Source organism: Apodemus sylvaticus, chromosome 1 (genome assembly GCF_947179515.1).
Source record: "Apodemus sylvaticus chromosome 1, mApoSyl1.1, whole genome shotgun sequence".
Classification (NCBI taxonomy): domain Eukaryota; kingdom Metazoa; phylum Chordata; class Mammalia; order Rodentia; family Muridae; genus Apodemus; species Apodemus sylvaticus.
In genome coordinates, this window is record NC_067472.1 from 70598768 (window position 1) to 70620327 (window position 21560).

Consider the following 21560-nt stretch of genomic DNA (forward strand, 5'->3'; position numbering starts at 1 on the left):
TCTCATTATCACCATTCTCATCCCCATATCACCATCATCCCACCATCCCCACCATCCCCATCCCCATCATTATTTTTAGAAATCTCACAACATTTAAAGCACATTTTCAATTTTGTGTGGAGTAGTATCCGTGGCTAAAAGCTGATACTCAGCACTCAAGTTAGACACATCTGGTCAACCTCTGACACTTACTCTATCAGATGAAGCACCGAGCCAACACAGCACAGCAAAGTTCAGCCCTAATCTGCTCACCCACTGTTCTTATTAGCTGTACTCAACAATATCAAACTGAATCTAAGTAATTTGCCTACAGCAAAGGCAGGGGGCATGGAAGGCACAAGCTTGAACCCTGGAGCTTAACTAAAAGCAAGTGGTGCCTCGCTCTTCTCTCCATGCAGGAGTTAGCAGAAGAGAAAGTTCCAGAACCCAAAACTCTTCATTAACACCCAGAGACCAAAAAAGAAAAGAGGCAGTATCATGAACTTGCAAGTGAGGAGGTTGCTTTTTCACTATATTCACAGTGTGAATGAGTCAGAAGTCTAATTTTAAGGGATTTGGAAGCGTCACCAACAATTTCATGTGATAATATTTACTCCACTGAGAAGAAGAAAAGGTGTCACTGAAATTAATTACTTTGTTTTTATACTTGAGTGCAGGGAACAAAATAAATCTCAATAAATTTATCTTTTACTAGAACTTCAGAGCCTAACACCATAGCCCAAGATATCTAATAAAGAGGTGGGGTTTTAGTCTCCTTTTGCTCGTCATTTCTGTCTCATCATGTAAGCAGATAATCTATATGCAATTGAGTGGAGAGGACTGAGCTCAGTACTGCCCAGGTTTCTTCATTAACAAACAAGAAAAGATGAAGGGAGCCCCCAGTGGTCACTGAGGACAATGTCCATTTCAGTCCCAAACTGGACTCCTGCCTTGTATTTACAAACTGCTTAACTTTACGGAATCATTTTCAGGTAGTCAATACAGTCTAAAACAAAATCCTGGGATTCACAATGAAAACACACTCAGAATGAATCTGGATTTCCTGCTATCTTTACACTGAGCAAAAGCTGTACACACACACACACAGACAGACACACACAGACACACATACACATACACAAACACACACAGACACACACACACACAGACACACATACACACACACTCCTATAGACATGAATATATCATACCCTGTAAAGCACAGTGACTTTCAAATACTGAGCCAATGGGTGCCAAGAAGAAAAGGCCTCCATCACCAAGGAGGAGATGCCAAGATCTCATGACTCTTCCTCACTTTAAGATCTTCGCAACCTTGGAGGACCCCATTGATGTTTCCTTGCAGCAAGGGGCTGTGACAGCTGCAACACAGGGGTTCAGAATCATGTTCCAACTATGTGCACTGCACTTGGAATTACCAACACAAGCTATTTACAAATGAAGAATTGTAGGCAGCATTTACACCTTCCCATGCTATTCTTTAAATCCTGGGAGTAAAATTGCACATAAAATACATCCATAGAAATGTTTGAGTGTTACTTTAGCTTAAAGGCACAGTGGAACTAGCAGAAGGGCGCCAAGAAGTAAGGTCTAAAGACACATGCTCCTTGGAGTGTAGCATGCCCACAGTATGTTACACTCCATAACTGAATGAATGAACTGTTCATACTGAATGAAGAGATCCTTGGCCTGCAGTACAGTGCATTAGATGAACAACCTGCTCAGCTAATCCCCACGAATCTGCAGTATGAAAGAAAAACATATTAGTAGTAAAACTGCAACTGAAAATCTGTATGTGGACTTAGAGGTCACCAAGTATAAACAGATATTTACAAAGACATTCATACTGTTCCAATGTGGACTTGGGCACTTAAAAACGAAAGCCATGTCTTCCCACTCTCAGAATCCGCACTCCCCAGTAAACATAACATTCAAAGTCAGGTAATCAATGCCTAGACCCAAATTAGCAAAATAATTTATTATACCGAGTATAAAAATGTCAAGGGTGGGTAATTAGAATTATATGCACAGCAAGCTACTGGGGGAAGAGGAACAGGAGAAACAGGAGGAGGAGGAGGAGCAGGAGGAGCAGGAGGAGCAGGAGGAGCAGGAGGAGCAGGAGGAGGAGGAATAGGAGGAGAAGCAGGAAGAAGGGGAGGGGAAGGAGGAGAAAGTGCTGTCCAAATTAGCTGGGGCTCAGGAATGAAAGCAGGCAGGGATTTTGTATTATCAGTAAAGGCCACAGTAATATAACTTTATTACTCATGGCATAAAAATATTTGAAGAAGAGCTCTGTGGTATATACAGCACATGTATGTTGTGATAGATCATTTTAATAACTGTCATTTGATGAAGACAATGTGTGATAATGTCACTGAAATCACATGGTTGAAGCAGAGTGCTACCCAATACAAAAGCATCCTGCTCTGTCTCTGTTTCCATGCCTGGTCTCTCTTGGAAGTTCCAATGACAGTTGAGAGGAGGATGTTTAGCTAAGGAAGTGAAAGAAAACTTGGCCAGAGGCTTACCAGCTTGCAGCAGGGAGCTCAGCAGAGCCAAAGGACCTGACTGGGGTCAGAGTGTGTCCCTTCAGGCTGCCCCCAGAGCATTACAATTAGCTCAAGACAAAGGCTTCTTGTATCAGTTAGGACACACAAGAACCATGAAGGGGATTACAGTGGATAGAGACAATCCTCACTCATGCAGGAATGCTCAGCCCAAGCCAAGACACACTAACTTACTATACACACACACACACACACACACATATATTCTACAGCAATGTCAAGGGCAGATAAAAATAAGAAACAGAGCAAAGCAGTAAGCAGTCTGGCAGCGTGCAGGACCCGTATGTGAGTCTAGGTTCCAGCGAGTCCTAGCCGTGTGACCTTGGAGAAACTGCTTTTTTTTTTTTTTTTTCTGATTAACATCTGTGGAAAGTTAGTCCCAATATATTTCCCAGCCTTCCCATGAAGACAAAAGCAGACACTACACAAAGTGCCGGAGCACAACACTCTTGCATGCACATCACAAGAGTGGAGCATCACATGCATCTAGTGTGAAGAGCCTCAGCTACAGGAGACTTTCACTGTTTTCTCTCCTTCCTCCTACCCCGTCCTGCATGCCTAGGAAGGCTAGGGACATACAAGGACAAACCAGGAAACTCCTATGCCAGATGTAGCAAGACAAGTGCCACCCTGCCCTACTCTGACTTCAGGCCTCTCTGCAATGCCCAGAGCTGCCACCCAGCCTCTGTCCAAGGACAGACTTCAGACAGAAGAGCAGAGGACAGTGTTACACAGAGTGGACTGGAAGACATGCCCTGAAATTTGAGAGCAATTTTTATCCCTTTCTGACCCAGTTCTGGTTAAAGGTGTCATCTTTGGCCTGGGCAGATGAGCTGCTTTACAAAGGCTGAGCTGCGGCAGCTCAGAGAGGTAGCAGCAAACACTGAGAATGGCTCTGGAGCCCGCTACCTCTGTAGCAAAAGGCTTACTCCTTGGATTAGACATGGATGCTGAGAAACGGGGTTGCTACCATAGCCCGGGCTGAACAGAGTGAAGCCAGCCAACTGGCTAAAGCAGGCTTGCTTCCTCGGTGAGTTCTGGAGTGGGAGAAAAAGGGTGGCCAACCTAGAAAAGGAAGGCTGGGATTGTTGTTGTTGTTGTTGTTGTTTTGAGGCAGGGTCTCACTCTGGGGGCCCTGCATGCCTTGAACTCCCGCCTCAGCCTCCAGAGAGCCAGGATTACAGTCATGATCCACTGTGCCCAGCTGCTTGTGGGTTTGATGAGAGCCTAGCACGTGTGTGTCTGGGAGAGTGCCAGGAGGACGTGCCCACTCCATCCTTCCTCGCCGAGCACAGCTGCTGCAGTTGTTAAAGGGAGACTAGAACCACCAGCATCCTCTTTAAAAGGGAAAACATCTCATTTCCTTAAGTTCTATTTGTAGTGTTTGGTTTAGAAAACCTGGGATTTTCACCGGTCCTCTAGATGCTCAGTTTCTCCCAATCTAATCTGATTAGCGGCCTATAAACCATCTCCGGTCTCTCATCTTGGAAGGGAAATAACTAGGGAGAGGAGCATCAGAGGGTGGACAAGCAGCTCTCCTCCAAGAGGGTAAGATCCAGTGACCAGGACAGTAGGCAATTATGGGTAGGGAACTTGGCACAGATGGAGATGAAGCAAGATACAAGTCCAGGAGGCAGAAGGTAGATGGCAAATGGAATGTCTGAAGAGGGTGTCTCCCTGGTCTCCTGGGCTAAGGGGAGGCCTGGCTGTGGTACATTTTGAGCATCGTGTTGGTCTTGTTCTTGAAGAGAAAGCAGAGTTTGCATGTGTTACTGCTCCCACAAGAGGAGCTCATCAACGCAAGCTCCCTCTCCTGCACTGTGGGTTGACCATGTCTGCAGCTGCTGCCTCTGAACTGGAGGAGGGAAACTGCTCACCACAGACAGTCCCACCTCGAGTCACTTGAGAACATTAAAGTAGGAGGTGGGAAAACCGTTCCCAAGTGTGCTGTGTCACAGGGGCATCTGAGAGTCAGGAGGGCCAGGCTTCTGCAGCAGCTTCCCTCGGAACGTTCTCACCTGCAGCCAAGTGAGCAGGGAGTCTGCAGAACCATTCATTGCCTTTTCCCTTGGGTTTGGGCTTCAGTGATGAAAGCTCATCTCTGACAATAAGCCCCTTCATTTAGAGAGAAGTATTAAAAGGCACAGTGAGGATGCAGTGACAACACAGACAGACAAAATGCAAGGAGATGACCAGACACCTAGTTCCAATGGATGTATAAGGAGGCCCGAAGGCTGTGTGTAATTAACCTCCAACAGTAGCTGCTAGCTTCATACCAAACACCACAAACATCTTCCTTGGATTCCCTGTGAAGGAGTCCAGTGATGCATACTCTCTTTTAATGTATGTATGTATGCATACATGAATGTATGTATTGAAAAAAAATGTATGGGCAGTATGCCTGCATGTAAGTCTTGAACACTGTATGCATGCAGTGCACTCAGAGGCCAGAAGAGGGCATCATTGTCTCTGGGCCTGGAGTTACAGACAATGTGAGGCTTGAGAGAGATGGGAATCAAAGACTGGTCCTTTGTTGAGAGCAGCCAACGCTCTTAACCACTGAGCATCTCTCCAGCAAATTAGTGGTATACACTTTCGTTCTGCATGATGTTCCTGAAAGTCTTCTGGCCTCAGAAGGTAATAATTTGATGGTGGCTGTTTCTAGATAATCCTCCATACTTTGGTAAGACCAAGAAATTTTTACCCATTTGTATCTTAGTAGATATGTAGGTTACTTTCAGTTTGGAATTTAAAACTGCTCAGAAAATTCTGGAACACACACACACACTGGAGTTTACCATATTATTGGTTTTGTTTTGTTTTTGAGACAGGGTCTTTGGTAGTGCAGGCTTGCTTCCAACTTGCTATATAACCAAGGATGACCTTGAACCTGTAATCTTTCTGTATCCACCTCTTGAGGACTGAGTTTGCATGTTTATACCACAGGTCTGCCTTCAGCAGGCTGAAGTTGGAACCCAGGGCTGTGCACGGAAGACTAGTACTCTAATAACCCAGCTACATCTTCTGACCAATTCACTGGTTTGGAATTTCAGGATATGCATAGTTCCAGGAAGTCAAAGGAGCAGACTCTGTGTGGGTTAGGCAGCATGAATTTCTGTGTAGTTTTATTCTCTGGCTGCCTCTGCCTGTGGGAAATCTCTTTAAAATGGCTATTTTCTCCTTTGCAAGACTACCTTTTGTAGCGAAATTCTGAAGCAAAATCTAAGAAACCAATTTATACCTAATTGATTCCTAAAATGAGTCTACTTTCTTTTTTCTGGGGAAGCTGAACATAAGGACTCATTATAAACTCTTAATATATACATCTGTTCTGTCCACGCAGAAACAATGATGCAAAGAGCATCTGTGGGCAGCAAGAAGGCCAGAACTCCTCCCCCCACATACACACAGCCGCTGACACGAGGCTTGCTTGAAGGTTCTGAGCATGCTGGTGCTCACAGACTAGCCATCCCTAGTCAAGTGAGACACTCTCATCAATATCTCAATTAGTGATGGCAGACTTAGTGATGCAATAGGTAAATGCATTCATACGTTTTTATAACAGCAGGAGGTACAGCAATGGCTTGTTTATTACTGCCACAGAATTCATGAGAAAAGCAACTTAATGAGGAAGGATTGTTTGGGTGTGGCCTAGAGGTACTAGTTCATCATGGTGGGAAAGGTAGGGTGGCATGCTGCTCCTAGGTAGTAGGAGCAACATGGCAGTACATGTTCTCAGCTGGGACTTCTGGTATGGGATGAGATGTGGAATCCAACTAGAAACCTCAAGGACTAACCCTATACCCTGACCCTTGCAACCTACTGCCTCCAGATAAGTTCCACTTTCCAAAGCTCCCACAATTTCTTTAAACATCATCCTCAGCTGGGGCCTATGTGAGCCTGTGCAGAGGCATCTTACACCCAGAGCAGGGTAACAGTAGACCTAGCAACAGCTGAAGTTACTGAGCAGCTAAAGAACTCAGAGCAAGCGTGGCTCAGCTAGAACATCGTCTAACCTGCCGGCCATCACATGCCATCCTTTCCTCCTCTAGGCAGGGGATCGTCACTGACACTATCCCTAGAGACATCTAACCAGCTCATAGTGCCGCTTGTGGCTGAGCTCTGACCTCCTCTGCATACCATACTGTTTATCTGATTTATACCCATGGACCCCAAACCCAAACTTTCCATTGTCAATGGTGCCATTGCCACATTGCCTGGCACATTTGCAGTGACATAGTTAAGAAATAGGAAAGGGGGGGGGGGGTTAACCTTAAGGATTTTCAATAAGGTAAGACTTACAGAAAGTTTTCTGGACAGAATTCCCAAAGATGTAAGAGCACATCTGGGGAAAGGGGGCAGCGGGAGGCACGTCAGGCATGAACCGTTGTCCTCTGCTGTTCAATCCTACAGGTCCACCCTACACAGCTCCTCTGGCTTCTATCTGGGTAGCAGAGTCTATTCACACATGTGGACTGTCCTAGTAAGAGGTACTATTGCTGTGATGAACTGCCATGAGCAAAGGCAACTTGGAGAGGAAAGGGTTTATTTCACTCACAGTTCCAAATCACTGCTCAGCCTGGAAAGCTGTGAGGGCACCAACCTATGCAGGACAGGAGCCTGGAGGCAGGAGCTGATACAGACAGAGGCCAGAGAGGGCGCTCCTTACTGGCTTGCTCCTCATGGCTTACTCAACCTGCTTTCTTACAGAACCCAGGACCACCAGCCCAGGGATGGCACCACCCACGATGGCCTGGGCCCTCCCCCATCAATTGCTAATTAAGAAAATGTCTTTCAGCTGGATCTTATGGGGGCATTTTCTCAATTGAGATTCCTTCCTTTCAGGTAACTCCCATTCATACCAAGTTGACATAAAAGCAGCCAGCACACAGGCCCTTTCCCCAGCCGGATCCCAGCAGCCTCCTGGGCCACAGACATAAATGGGCTATCAATCAGAATTGGGAGAATATGGGTCCTAAGGGGCATTAGAATGAGAGGGATAGAGTCTAGATTCCCCAGGCTTGGCATTCCCTCTGTAACCACCAGGCCAAGCCAGATATCAGGAAGGGCCCTGAGCCTGCAGCTGGATGGGTGCTCACAACATCAGATACTCCAGTGGAGCTGGGGTAAGCACCCATCTGTAAGCTCAGAGTCCTCCCTGATATGTGGCTGGGCCTGATGGTACATCTAGAGAAATCTTTTATCTAGGAGCATGGGCGTGTATCCCAAGGGCTACTGAGAGACATGAAAAGGGAAGATATTTTAGAATGTCCTCCTTCTGGAACATGTGGGCAAATCACCTTACATAGACAATACAGTAGCTTACAGAAAGACCTTTGAAAGAGCTGAAACTGTATATAAAACAGAGAGCTGGGCTCTATCAGCCCACTGTATGAGGATAGAGCAATGGAGTGGCCTGGGATACTAAGATGGGATACAGGGATAATTGGACACATAGGAACAAACCAGTCCAGCAAGGTATGCCTGGAGGTGTGGGGGTGATTAAGAGCATTTCTCCTCTGAATTCCCAATTCACTGGTCAAAGCTTACCACCATGTTAACAGTTGGGGCTACTTTCCAGTATGTCCTAGGTAGGGCTGAGAGACTTGTAGCCAGGAATACTAGTCCCAATGTCAGGGAAAACCCTGAAGCTGCAGTAGAGAGCTCACAACACTCTGGTAGAGTTTGGGATATGTACTGGGAATTGTCCTCTGTTCATGCTAAAGAAATCTCTTTCCCGAGTGTACTTAACTCCGATCAAAACGAACACAATCTCCCATTGCCTCTCTAGGAGGGGGATGAGGGGCAGAGGGACTAGGAGGTCCGGATGAGTGACGTGTCCACAAATTATCTGGATGCAACAGAGCTGATAGGCAGGCAGGCAGGCAGGCAGGCGCTCTCTACTTTGTCCCTAGGCCAATAAATAGGTCTGTGTTTCAGCCCTTATTTGAGGGACAGACTCCTGGCTGATTACATACATAAAAATGCAAACGAGAAAATCCTCATCCCCAGTCTCTCCAAAGACACATCTGCAGGTGAGGGGGCAGACGCCTTGCCCTGATGTCCACTCCCATTTAGGATATTAACTACCCAGCAGGGGTAGTTTGGTTGACACCACAGAAAGCCATCAAGCAGGGTTCCCTATAGACAGCCCCACTCCCGAAGAAGAGATCAAGAGGGTCCCCGCGCCCGCCTGGGTGGCTCCTGGGTAGACTCAACAAGTTCCAGGGACCTCGCAGCGCCGCCTGCAGCTCAGAAACCCTAGGATGTGGCTGAGGAGCTCCGCGCACAGGCAGCAGCCAGCGGTTGCTTCCAGCACCTCCTCCTTCTCCTCCTCCTCCTCTTGCCCACGATCAGGCTCTGGCTAGAGGGGCTCCTTCACGCGCCCGGCCCCCGCCCCACGCACGCGGCCTGGCCCGCCCCCGCCCCACCCCCGCCCCACGGGCCCCGGGGCTCCGCCCGCCTTAGTGGTAGGCGAGCGCACAGGCGACTGGCGCGCAGCTCCGGGTGCCCTCTCTACAGTCCTCTGGCCGCTCGGCTCCATAGAGTAGCCGGGACCTGGATCCTCGGCCAGGACTCTCCTCCCGCTCCCTTCCCGTCTCCGCCCCCTCCTCCCGGCACCGGCTCCCGGATCTCGCTGAAGACAATTGCAGTAAATGAGGACATCTGAGGAGCACAGAGCCGGGTGGCTGTGGCTGGCTCCGCCGCGCCGCGATCGGGCGAGCGCGCGGGCGTCCCCGGAGCCGGCCGAGCCACTGCCTCCCCGTGCGCGTCGCTGAGCAGGAGCCGAAGGGACTCGAGCTGCGGCGCGGGGGCCGGGCGGGCCGGGCGGGCCGGGCCCGTAGCAGTGGAGGGGGCGGGCGGCGGGCACGCAGCTGGCCAAGTCCCCGGAGCCGAGCCTCCTTCAGCGCGAGCCCGGCGATCCTTGCCGTGGATGCTCTGCCCCGAGTGCTCCGTGCCTTGCCAGGGTCCGCTGCAAGACATGCCCGAGCCAGGCGCTGCACCGACCTCCACTTATCAGTAAGCAGCCAAAGGTAAGAGGAACCCAGCATGTCCTCCTCCTGCACCCCAAGCCCTCTGTACTTGACCGCTGGCAGATGGGCGCAGACCCTGGCTCTTGCGCACGCACTAGCCCCTAAACTGGCTTCGCCTGCGTCCAGGACAGCGGGTGTTGCCCAGTGTAGACCCGGTGGCGGGCAGCGACAGGGATGGGGGGCGAGGTTACGCAACTGCATCTGGCAGGACCTAGTCGCCCAGGGGCATCTGGCAACTTTGGCTATAGTCTTGGAGGAGCGGGAATGTGATGTCTATTCTAGACAAACGCCACAGCCTTGTGAGCACAGGACATCCTTGGCCAGGCAGAACTGGGCGGGAGGGGGGGGGGGGCTCTGGGGACGACCATCTCCCTGGAACGTTCGAGGTTTTGAAAGTATTATCCAAACTAAAGCGAACTGCCAAGTACAGTACAGCTGATTAACTTCAGGGACATGGGGGGGTGGGGTGGGGAATAAGTCTGAGCAAGGGGCCCTGCTGCCTTGCCATTGAGCAAAGACCGAAGCAGGAGAGAAGGCAAAAATGCCCACGTGAAATGCTGGTCTCCTCTCTTGGTTATTGGTATAGGCACCTTCTTTGAGCTGGGGTCTGCACCCGCTGAGCTTCTGGGTGCACATGCCTGACCTGCACAAGCGTGGGAAACCAACCAATGCTGCAGATCCTAGGGAGCTAGCGAGGGCATGGAAGAGGAGCGAACCCGGGCCAGCCCCAAGCAGGGGCAGAGACTAGAGCCCAAAGTCAAGAGCAAGACTCTGCATCTTGCTTGTTCATGCTCAGAGTTCCGGGCTGGCATCTCTGCTGCTTGAAAAAGAAAGAGTCTCTCCCTGTGACCTCAACATTCTACTACCCTGAAAATATGCCACAAGGAGATGGAGCCAGTGATAAAGCGATGCCAGAAGTGGGGGAGGAGAGGCACCCCTGGAGTAAATAAGGAAGGAAAATGGGTGCCTTTTACTCTCTGCAGATCAGGGCTCGGGTCTCTTCCCCTCTCTTGGTGCAGGCCTGGGGCTGGGGGACTGGCTGCCCTGCTGGACTCAGGAGCTAGATAGAAGAGGCAGGAGAAGCAGTTTAATTTGACCTTGTCTGCTTGGGTGCTGAAATTCTGCCTAAGCATCCCGAGGTGAAACTGGCAAGAGTGGGAAGGAACTTTGGGCAAGCCCAGCCTTGGCTGAGAACCTACAGGATCATTTCAGAGCGCCAAGGCAAGGGGTAGTGCAGGGTTGAGGTCAGTAGCTTGAAGGTTTTTCCTCTTAGAAAATGACTGGGAGGGGGGGACTTTTTCACAGCCCGATCAGGGCTTGATCAAGGTTACAGGGCTAGGGACCTGATTAAAAAATACCATTCAGATCATAAAAGCTGCATCACCCCACACACAAGTAGTTCATTAATAAGGATACTGCCTTAGGAAGCTGACGGTAAAGGCTGAACAGACAGTAATCATTGCACTCCGCAGAGGCGGAACAGGCTGGGTTTTACTATTCATGGCGTGCTATTTCTTACACTCACATCCTGTTGAATGTTACTTTTCAAAGTTCATATTTATCTTTGCAATTTTTTTTTTGCAAGCACGATTAGGAAACGTGCACAAAACAGCTCAAAGAGGAAAAAAAATGGAAGTCTTGCCGTCTGCCTCCTTCCCAGATATTAATTTACTGTCCGCATTTACTGTCTAGAGAGAGGGTACTGCGCTCCAGGATGGGTTTATCAGCGTTGAATTTGGTAGGGAAGAAGCCTAGTATAGCCTAGCAGGACTTGGCATCAATTATGTGAGCTATGGAGTTTTGTTTTCTTCATTAAATTCTTTTTCTTAAAAAAGGTGGTGCTTCAATTTAATTTTTATTAATCTGATGCAAAGACCTCTCTTTAAAGACAGGATGTCCTTGAGAAGCAAAGCATGTCTTAAAATGACAACAGTTGCTGTGACTTTCTATTTTATTATCGTGATTAAGACACTGGGGCTTTGAAATAAATCAGGTCCATTATTCCATTGAGAAACATAACTAGTGGTTAAGAAGCAGGCTAATAAGGCAAGCGCTAGAATGCTCCACATGAGCCTTCAGGAGGCTCAATGAAAATCCAGTCATCCTGTTACCTCAGTTTACCATAGAGAGAGTGCCTCTGCTGTCAGTTATTGTGCCCCATGAAGAGGCAAAATGACTTTTACTTTCCTTTTATAGATAAAAATTTAAGAACTACATAAATAACAGAAAGGCCTATGCAAGACAGGCACACATCTCCAAGGACCAAAGCCATCCACAGGGGAGTTCACAGAAAATACAGAAACCAGGCTATCCCGTGAGAGGCTAGGTACTTATCCATATTTGTATCCTCCAGTTTGCTCCACTGCATGGCTGCCTCACTGAGAGAGACAGCTATTGGACTCCCTTGTAGAAGGAGAGTACTTGTGTTGATCGGGCTACTTCTCAGGGAATAAGGTTCAGAAATGATTGGAGGCATAGGGCCATGAGGCAGTTCTCAGGACAGGTCTTGCTGCAGAAGGGCAGTAATGGAGTCGCCAAAGGCCTTAATTCTAACATTCTAGCCCAACCCACCAGACACCCAAGCTGATGCACAGCAGAGAAGCTGTTAACAAATCATCTGGGGCATCATACCAGTTATACAGAATGGAGGTATCTCACATCCTCCAGGGAATGAAAGGCCATAGGACTCCCAGACACAAGAAGGACTGTTTTCCACAGCTCCTTTGGAAACTCAACAGCTGCGTTCATGGCCCTGAACCCTTTGTAACTCCAGAGAACTGCGTTCTCCAACCCAAAATTAGCTGACATAATTTATGATGTGGAATCTTCATATTTGATTTTAATATTTCATGGCATTATGGAGTGGCTTCAATATTTTAAAGCAAAATTTAATATGATTGGTATGACATGACAACACACCTATCTCCATGAAGTGCCAAGATGTCTGGAGAAGCCTTTATCCAAAGTTAAATTAATCTATCTTTATGTTAATACAGTTAAATATCATGACCTTTAATCAGTTCACTTAAAGTATTTATCTTATGCCTTGTGGACAGAATACAAATTTGAATGACTTACAGATTTGTATGGCTCTAGCAAATTCACATAAACAAGTTGTTTGAATGATGTTGAATACTAGGGCATAGAGGGTGTAGGTTTGAACCTCTCAACCATGTCTGGGGATGTAACTGTTTCAGTCCCTGAAGGTAGAAGGCAGGGAGGTATCTCCAGGCAACCATGATCCTAGCCTCAGATTAAGAAACAGCAGAACTTCAGAGACATCTCCTTGTGGTCCTCAGTCACCTGGATCCTAAGTCATCAGTATGAGGAACAAGATATAAACAACATAAGGAAAACAACATAAAGATATTCAGCTTGAACTGGAGACTCAGTTCCAGCTAGGAATGGGAGAAAAATGAACTTGAATATAGAGAAAGTAGAATTAGGAGACAAAGAGTTGTGTTTCCAAATCACTCTGTAAACCTCTTGAAGATTATTCCGCTTCAAAGGGATTTGGGAAGAATTCTCTCTGCAGTAATCATTTGGATATTGCTTTTGCAGAGTATGGAGCTAATAGTTTAAAGCACTGCATATTCATAGATCTATCCAGTGGCCACATCATCCTGGGATTAGGAGGACTGAGAGAGAAACAACGAGAGAGAAACTCATCCACAGAGTGGGCATTCACAGAAATTCCACAATTTTAACCATTGAAGAAACAACAAAAGACAGTGATATTAACAGTAAGTCAGAAGGCTCCTTAAAGTTTACATTGGAATTACTATGGAAAATTCCAGTTCGATCTTTGACAATCTAGCCTAGGGCAAAAAATGAAAGCAGCAAACTTCGGACTAGGAGGGGTGGGAGAGAAAGCCTAGAAATGCGGAACACATCACAAACAGCTTTGCAAATGAAGGTTGATTTCTCTCCACTTCAGTAACCCCAAGAAGCAACAGGGCAGGCTGATGCTGTGGCCTTTCTATCAGCTGCAGAGTAAAGGAAACTCTTTGAGGACTAGCAGACCCATTGCGACTTCTGTGTTTCTAGTCTATGTCATCAAGTAACAGGGTTTCCATATACATTGTTCTTGGGGACTGTCCTAAAATGCTCAACTGTCCCTTTTTAAAATCTCTTCCACCCGTTTTCAGCAGTTAGATTTTAGACAGCTCACAGAATCGGCAGTTTGCTTCCTGAGATCTGCTTATTTTTCTAATGTTTTTAGCAATTTTGGAAATTGGCTGGAACTATAAAGACCAGACTCTTAGAAAGGGGTGGACATAGGCAAGGTAGATAGAAAAGCAGATGGCAGACAGGACCAAGGAGGAGGAGATTTTCAAGGCTGGAGCAAAGGTGTACAAGGAAATTGGGTCCAGCAAACAGAGAAAAGGTAACCAGGATGTGGCAAACATGTCTCCATTCGCTTGAGAAAATTAGGGTGGGAGGCTGCAGCGTGACACCTTGACTGCTGACTTCAAGGGTCAGGGTGTGAGAGGATGCTGGGCCCAGCATGTAGACACCTAGGGCTCTAGCCAAGTGATGTTGCACGGAGAAGAAGAGACATCAAGAATGTCAGGCAAGAATGAGAAGTGACATTTGGCAAAGGTTTGGGTTTCAGCATCACAGGTTGAAGCCATTTTGAGAAAGAACCAGAAGGGCAAGGTGGGCCTCATGGGATGCTTGCAACAAGAGTGTATGTTATGAGAAGATGAAGTGTTGATATAGAGACAGAAGCCAGAGAAAAGGAACCAGAGCCCAGCTGAGAAGGTAAGATAGGTGAGAATTGACTAGGGCAAATGGTGGCTGGTAGCACTGAGGCTGGATAAAGAGGCAGGCGGCTATGACAGAAATCTTCAACAGTGGAATCCTTGCGACATGGCACCTGGTGGAGGACAGATTGGCATTCGACCCAGGGGGGGCGAGTGGTTCTAACAGAAACATAAGGTTGGGAGCCAGCACGGGGAAACATGATAATTACCTAGAATATGAGTCTGAGTCTGAGCTGGAGATACTACTTGAAAGGAGAAGAAGGGTTGTTTGTTTGCTTGTTTGTTTGTTTTAAGTCAGTTCTTCTAACCAAAAGCATCAAGAATGCTTTCAAAGAGGGAAGAAAGGAGGGGATGGACTTGGTGACTCACTACTCAAAAGAGATCCTCCTTAAAGGAAGAAACACTGTACTTACTATCAAGTAACAGGTGCTCAATGAATATTTAATGAGGCCATTAACAGTAATCCTAGTCAGTAACTTTGCTGGAAATCCAGGGAATCCTGGCTGGAAGCAACTCTTCTAGCCTTTTTTTTTTTTTTTTTTTTTTTTTTAAATCACACAACATCATGATAAAAAGGTGATAAAAGGAAAGACAATTGGTCCTATGCCTTGTTTAGAAAAGAAAGAAACAGAGAGCTAAGGGGCTGGGTTTCCTCAGCCCAGGTCACAATCAGGAGAGTCTTTGTTAAAATATTCACTTGGGTAGAGACTGAGTTTTTAAAGGAAGAATGCCTTTGAACTGACTAACCTTGAGAAACAAACCAGGGGAAGAGAGAGCACAACTCCCTGCCTTTATGTAGAAGAAAGCTCCCACACCCAAGAGCTGACTTTTCAAGTCCATGGGACTTTTTATTAGCGTTCTACCAACTTGGAGAGTTCACCTGGCCAGGCTGAGATACCCAGTATCTATCTGCCTCTGTACCTGGAACCTCACATTTCAGTTTGACATTGTGACACCAACTTCCTTGTTCTCTGTCCCAGACCCATGGATTTATCACTGTGGTTTTAAAAGTCTGTAGAAGGTACTCCAGATAGATTCCCTTCCTCTCTCCCCTATCTTCTGCAACACAAATGGCTACATTCCACTGATGATGGACTGGAGATTCCCACAGCTAGAACCCTATATCCAGGATTCAGTGCCCAAAGAGATGCTGGCATGCTGGGGATGAAAGCATGGAGAGTTGGAAACTTCGAGGCTACCAGCTTCTTACTTTAAGCCCTTGCTTCCATTTCACTTCAGGAAGTCAGGGTTAAGACTTCTCCCAGCCAGCTGTCATATGTGGCTGTTTGAATAGTGGTTGTTGGTTCTATGACTTCACTACAATAATTTGTGCCTTCATTTAACTCATTTTAGTTCTGGTATTTGCATGCCCCCTCACATGTATTACATTAACTCTCCTCTGAGTGCATCTCCACTTACTGTGTCTATTAGAATCACTGATGTGGCAAATTTATCCAGGGTTATGCAGAGTGATGACATCGCCAGTCTGTGCAAATATGACCCAGTCTTACTTAGCAGGGTTGACACCTCATGTGGTGTGATCAAGTGCTAACACAGACACACACATTAAATAATAAATAAAAAATTAAAAAAAGAAGTAGAAGAAATGAAGGCACTGGGGAAGAAAAATAACAAAAGGCCCAAGCTAGTGGCATATCTTCATAACTGCACTATCAGAATGATCTGAGAAAGCCAAGAACTGTGGTGCCCTGAGAATTTTCAGGCAAGTGGATCTCTGTTAGGTTCAAGACCAGCCTAGTCAATCAAAACAAATTCCAGGACAGCCAAAGCTATATAATGAGTTCTTGCCTCAAAAACAAAAAAGCAAAACAAAATCCAACTTATATATAATGGTCAGAAGAGTTTAAAAATACATAATATCTCCCAGTCTCCACCCTCTAGACATTTATTTACCAGGCTAGGTGGGAGGTGAATATATGGTCTCATATTTCTTTTCTAACACTTCCCTCCTAACCTACAGTGTGCCATTGCCGAGAGCAAGCCCAGGCTTCAGCCCTCAAGGAAAAGACATACTTTTATCCTTCTGTGGGGGAGGACAGTCTTCATCAGGTTTTTCTCCCATGCCAAGCCAGACAACTTCCTTTAAAGACACACACACACACATCCACCTCATCAATACTCAGGTCTCTTTCAAAGTTTCAAGAAAGGCAACAGGGAAGGATCAGGGTCCCTGAAGGACTTGGTGAGATCTGTATTTCTCCTGCGTTCCTGCATCTGCAGGGAGACCTCCCTCACAGACTCCTGCTACCATCAGTCCTGCTCACTCCTGCCATGTGCTCAGGGGCCACACAATCTTCCTCTATTGTTCTCTCTCTTCTTGCCATGATCTTTGTAAAATACCATGGAGGTCTGAAATGAAGGCAAACTCAGAACCATCACTTTGGTCTGTCCATTAGATGGACACTTGAGCTGTCTGTATGTGGAGAGCTGTATACCCCAGTTGCCTGCCTGGCCTTGGTTCTATTCTGGAATCAAGTGTCAAATTCCATTCTGGGTGGAGAAAGGATTGAAGCAACTCTAATCAGCTGACAAAAACCTGACAGTGGGCCTCAAGGCTACCCATGCCTCCCTCAAATGCAAAGCAAACAAGATATATATCATAGTTCAACCACCCATCATTAAGGAGTGCTCCTTCCTGTCAGTATGTCCCTGTCTCTGTCCACCAGTGTGTCTTTCCACCCCTTACTCTTTGTCCTTCTTTATAGCCTGCCATCCCCACATTCATCTTAGTATATAATAGCAAAGGGAAATGATAGAGTCCTAAGGACCCACGGTACTTAGTGAGTAAAAACATACATCCATGGGTCACATTCAGGGTATGGAATATGAATGTGATTTTATTGAGACCTTGATGTGTCTCTGGGTACCAAGGTCTACTGTTGCATTTTGGGCCCTACAATGTTGCTCCCCCTCAAAGGCCAGCAGTATCTCCTCTATAGCTGGTTAATGCACAGGATTATGAAAGATGCTATGCTCTGAAATTTGTATTTGAGTTGGAGCCATTGAGATGTGGGAATTAAATTCTTAATTTATTTGGTAACTACTACATCATAGTAATCATTGGGGGAAAATATACTGTTAGCAAGTCAAATGTCTGCAAGCAATATGTCATCAAGTCCCTGTTCTGCATCACAATTATACACAAAACTTGCCCCATTAGTAGGTCATCTCCTTATTCTTGTGAGTATGCACGCCATCTCTTTCTCTTGCATCAGTGGGGGCGGATGGATGTTGCATAACTCCAGGTAGTGGTTTCTTCAAACTTAATGAAAACCTGTTCTTTCTCTTATTCTTGCCCAACCTTTATTATACAGCCAAGATTCCCCTGGGAATGCAGACAGAATCCTTGGAAATCACTAATATTGCACACTCATCCTACAGCTCCTTGACTAGATCATAGAGAGGGCCTCTGCTCCAGAGATGATGTATATGTATATTCAAATCAATCAGCAAGTACTGAAGGATGGCAGGGCACAGGGCAGGGACATCAGACATCCTTTACTGGGGCTTTGCCCAGAAACTTAAGTTTAGGAGAAAGCACACTAGGCTGCTTCCTGCATGCTCTCAAGTGCAATTGCCCACAAACCCATGAACACTCTCAGCAACTAGCCCCTAGTACCACCACACTGCTAAGGATTATGTCTCACTGTTTTACAAGTACCAAGCACCCTGCAGGGTACCTGGTTACCTTGGGCATGCGGATAGCTGAGATTGCCAGAAGGAAGACACGATCTGTGCCATCTAAAAGCAGTGAACCTTGAGTGGTAGATGTGGCACAGCCCTGGAATGTGAGCAAAGGGAAGGAAAGGTGTGCAGTAAGGAGGACCACAGTGCGTTCTCAGGATGGTGTAGGAATGTTAGAATTTCAGTGTTGGGGATTCTTGACAAGATGTAAGAGGAACAGGGTAGGAAATAGTAAAGAAGGCTTTAAAGAAAACAAGACTTGCTGCTCGACTGGACTTTGCTGAGAGAGAGGCAGGTTTCCTTAGAGCCCCCAAGGGCAGAGATGGGAAGCTAAAATGGAAGGTAGGCTTTGGGAAAGGCTCAAAGACTAAGATGAGGAGGGGAACTGTATGGAAAGGAAGTCAACTGGAGAAGCAATAACAAAGAAACATAGATATCAGTAGGAGGTAATTTTTCGATAGGCAGCATTGAGTTGAGGCGATCATACTGTTAGCAGTAGAGATTGCCGGAAGATGGTACAGCAATCCAAGTGGGAGGTGGGGCTTTGGACCTCTGCAAGCTAGGTGCAGAGGCTGCCTCTGAGACCCGTTGTCTTAGTGCAAGTGCAGCTGAAGCAAGCATGGCAGGTGAATTTCTAGGTTGAAGATGGAGCACACTTAACCTCCTGTCAAGAAGCACTACAGGGCCTGCCCAGGGCTGCAGAGACACTGCTAAGGTTGATGCGCACAAGGACAACATACCTTCAATGTGGAAGACAGAGTGTGAGAGGAATGCCTACAGTCTCATGTTGGAAAGTAGCGCCTGGACTTTAATGTGAATAAAAAAGATGAAGTTAATGGTCACTGCTGGTCAAGAAAGGAAATGAAGATCTGGCTAACCTGTATAGACTAGAAGAAATAGTTACACCAGGATTCATGGCAGATGAGATTTGTTTTAATGAAAAAAGAAACAAAAACAAACAAACAAAAAAAACAACCTATAACAACTATTGAGGTGGCACAGTCTAAAAGGTATTCTCTACTTCCAATTTCTCTATTCTTTCTTCCCAACTGCCAGACACTCTACTTTCCTTTTCTATTTGTTTGTTTGTTTGTTTGTTTGAGAGAGGATTTCTCTTTGCAACCTAAGCTATCTGAGAATGCAAGAGATCTGCCTGCCTCTGACTCCCCAGGGACACCATGCCCAGCTTGCACCCATATTCTTAACACTGAAACTTTGTCCTTTGCAGACCTGCAATGTATACCTGTCAGTCAGTCTGGTCAGAGTAGTCCTTTAGTTTTCCATATTCCAAGCAATTAGCTGTGTATACTTTCCCTGCCTAACTTAAAATGTGTGTGTGTGTGTGTGTGTGTGTGTGTGTGTGTGTGTGTGTGTATGCACATACATGTGTGTTTCTAGGATCAGCTATACTATAAGTAAAAGCAAACATCCAAATGTGTGCATGTTAATGCAAGAGGTCATCCTCAGGCCCAACCACTTTGTTTTCTGAGATGTGGTTTCTAACGGGCCTGGAGCTCATCTATTAGGATAGGCAGTCCCTGTGCCCACTTGTCTCCACTTCCCCAGTGCTGGGATTAGAAACCCACACACCACTTCTGGGTTTTTACATTTGTTGTAAGGATCAAACTCAGGCCCTTGAAAGCACTTCACCAGCTGAGCCATCTTCCCAGCCCTTAAGTCTTGTTTAAACTGACAAAACAATCTCCAGGGCAGTGAGTAATTCCTGAGGTCACCCTTCAGTGCCATCAGCTTCAGAGGAAGGAAGAAGGCTCCCCTGCTTTATATTGTGAATTCTGCCAGATTAAAGCAACCCCTATCATTTGTAGCCTATAAGCCAGAAGGCCTTCAGAATTCAAATCAGGATATCTCTCCACATTAGACCTTGGTCAACAAAGACTATGAGGGCTGGCTAGGTCTCACATATACTACTAGCTCTGTATAGCCAATGGGCCATCCACACACAATCCTGGGGCAGGACATTTTCTCTGCATTCAGCAATCAGCTTATAAATAGAAGCCGATTATAAGAAGCACTCATGGCTCTTTCTTCTTGGCTTAGCTGCCACTGCTGTGAACCCAGACCTATTCAACACCCTGTCCAAACCAAGGAGAATACAGACGTGGAGAGGTGGAGATCCTTTTGAGGCTAAGAGAGAGAGGCCTGTGTGGACTTCAGAAAGACAGATTGTATCTCCAATTCTAAATGACTTCTCTTGTATGCAATGGTTACTTCTGCAAGGAAGTCCTGCCCTGCATGTCCCTGTGTGCTATCCTGAGGTGATAGTGAAATGGAGTGGGGAATCTTCTGCTCACAGGAGGCACTTTGAAGCAAAGGAAGGAAAAGTCTGTATTCCGGTTTAAAGTTCAGATAAATCATGAGTGGAAACATGTTAAATGAGTTAAAATTTAACCAGTAATCACTGGGTAGAGCACATGTGTGTAGACACAGAACATGGAAGATATGAGTTGTGATGCCCTTGCACCTGTGGGTTGTATTTTAGGTGTGGCAGTACTTGTCTGTAAATCAAGCCCTGTTTAAGGTGAGGTAGGCAGATCTTGGTCTGGCTGGCCAGCCAATCCAGACTCAGTGAGAAACACTGTCTAGGAAAAAGTAAGAGAGAAGAAAAACTTAGAAAACATCTGAACATCAACCTTTGCCCTCCACACAGGCCCATGGGATGATACCACACACACACACACACACACACACACACACACACACACACACACCATCTTCAAAAAAGTTTGGATTCAATACAATTAAAGGCAATGGACTCTCCAAGTCCATCCCAGTACACATGTACATATTTTTATAAGAAGAAACCCATAAGATCTAAGAACGAGAGGCCACCTCTTTACTGTTGCACTAGCTTTTACAATCCAGCCTCTGAGGAGCTCCAGGAGGCTATCTGATGAGCTCTTCACTACCTGGAACCGACACAGGGAAAGGAGGCTACCTGCTGTAGCAGTGAACCTTGCCCATGAGCAGCATTCAGAACAACCACCTGACATCTCAACTTCTCTCTGACTGGCATGCCCATGGGGGAGGTGTGGAGATAGGAAGAAGGGTTCCTTTTCCAAAGCTTATTGAACTTGGGTTGCAGAGTCAGAACCTGGTCTACCTAACTCTTAGGCCACTTTATTGACAAGCTGGCTGTTGCAAATGCAGTGGGAGCAGAGTGGGGTGGGGTGGGGTGTTGTCTGTTGATCAACATAATACCCCATTTGGAGAAGGCAGGGTTCCCAGCTGATTTTTCACAAACATCACACAATTCTGCTGATACCTTAATACTAACTCAGATTCTGTTTGGATCATGGGTAAGCAAAGCATTCTTCAGTAGAATGCCAGTGAAGAGGAAAGCTTCTTCTAAAGAGTGGGGGAAGTGGAGAAGTGGAGAAGCTGTTCTTCATCATGTCTCTCAATCTCCCTAACGCTGTGACTCTTTAATACAGTTCCTCATGTAGCGATGAGCCCTAAACATAAAATTATTT

The 21560-nt window shown here is 46.4% G+C and overlaps 2 protein-coding genes across 2 annotated transcripts in view; one reads left to right on the forward strand and one right to left on the reverse strand.

Moving 5' to 3' along the window:
- The window catches only part of Dock1 (dedicator of cytokinesis 1), a 510172-nt gene that overhangs the window by 228821 nt on the left and 259791 nt on the right, over positions 1–21560 (reverse strand). The window lies entirely within an intron of this gene.
- Positions 9418–21560, forward strand: part of Insyn2a (inhibitory synaptic factor 2A) — a 54908-nt gene continuing 42765 nt past the window's right edge. Inside the window, exon 1 of the mRNA XM_052196515.1 lies at positions 9418–9598. The gene's annotated coding sequence lies outside the window, so the exon portion shown is untranslated. The remainder of the gene's footprint in view (positions 9599–21560) is intronic.